We start from the raw sequence: 1496 nt of genomic DNA, 5'->3' as shown, positions 1-1496 counted from the left end.
AAAAAATCAATTGATGATGGATTGCTATAAGCACTGTAAGAGCCTCCAATGAAATAATCTTTTAATTTAAAAATATATATTATATATTAAATTTAGAAATGTTAAAAAGGTTAAAAAAAACCTAGAACAAATTTAAATGGATCATAATGGAGAGCAAATGATAGGATGCTAAATTTTAGCCTAACTACATCTGCAACAATGTACTTTCCAATGTATTCTGTATGATAGCAAGGCTATTCACATCTCTGGTCCATGATCAGAGGGAATTCATCAGGGGCTTAATCTATGTGTACTTCTTCTACACTTAAAAAAAACAGATAAATCATTTTATTGGGGGCTCTTACAGCTCTTATAAAAATGCATACATCAGTTGTATCAAGCACACTTATACATATATTGCCATAATCATTGTTTTTCTTTTGTTTTGCCATCATTATTTTAAAAACATTTTCTTCCTACTTGAGCCCTTGGTATCAGCTACTTTTTTCCCCTACCTCCCTCACTCTAGTGACCCTTTCATAAATTATAAATTATTATTATTTTAATGTCTTACACCATCCACTGTCTTCCTTCACCTATGTTTCTGATGTTCGTCCCCCTGGAGCTGGTGGGTAATACATTGATCATTGAGATTGGTTCTACCTTTCTTCCCCCACCTTCCTCCTACCCTCATGGTATACTATTCCCACTATTGTTCCTGAGGGGTTTATCTGTCCTGGATTCCGTGTGTTTAGAGCTCTTATCTGGACCAGTGTACATGCTCTGGTCTAGCTGAATTTGTAAGGTAGAACTGGGGTCAGGATAGTGGAGGGGGTGCGGCATTAAAGAACTAAAGGTATGTTGCGTATTTCTTCCGTGCTTTACTGCATCCTGGCTGCCTCGTTCTTTGTGAGCCTTCTGTGAGGGGATGTCCAAATGTCTGCAGATGGACTTTAGGTCTCCATTCTGACCCCCTCATTTGCAGGAATATGATTGGGTTTTTTTGGTCTTTTGATGCCTGATACTTGATCCCATTGACACCTCATGATCACATAGGCTCGTGTGCTTTTTCCATGTGGGTTTTGTTGCTTCCCTGCTAGATGACCACTTGTTTAACTTCAAGCCTTAAGACGTCAGACACTATATCATGTAATAGCCAGGCACCATCAGCTGCCATAATTGACTTTACCATGGTCTCTGCCTGATAACAAGGCTATTCACTTCCCTCAACTATGATTGGATTCACCAGAGACTTAATCCATGTGTGATGCTGCCAATGGCGTTTGGGCTTCCACTGTCATTCCTAGGCAGGGTATAGGCTTTAAGGAAGCACTCATTTGTAGGCATTAGCTTGAGCCTCAACAAACTGACAAATTCTACAGCTCTTCCATCATCTCTAACAGACTGGCACAGCCAATGTATGGGCCTATTTATAGGTTCCTGAATTGCCTACATTAGCCCTGGCCCTGGGTCTGCAAAGGGTGTCTCTAAAGTCTTTGGGTAAGTATTTATTAGCA

The sequence above is a fragment of the Echinops telfairi genome, unplaced genomic scaffold (genome assembly GCF_000313985.2).
Source record: "Echinops telfairi isolate 266 unplaced genomic scaffold, ASM31398v2 ScPeMD7_443;HRSCAF=831, whole genome shotgun sequence".
Classification (NCBI taxonomy): Eukaryota; Metazoa; Chordata; class Mammalia; order Afrosoricida; family Tenrecidae; genus Echinops; species Echinops telfairi.
The sequence above is the reverse complement of the archived record's forward strand: the minus strand, read 5'-3'. Positions refer to the sequence as shown.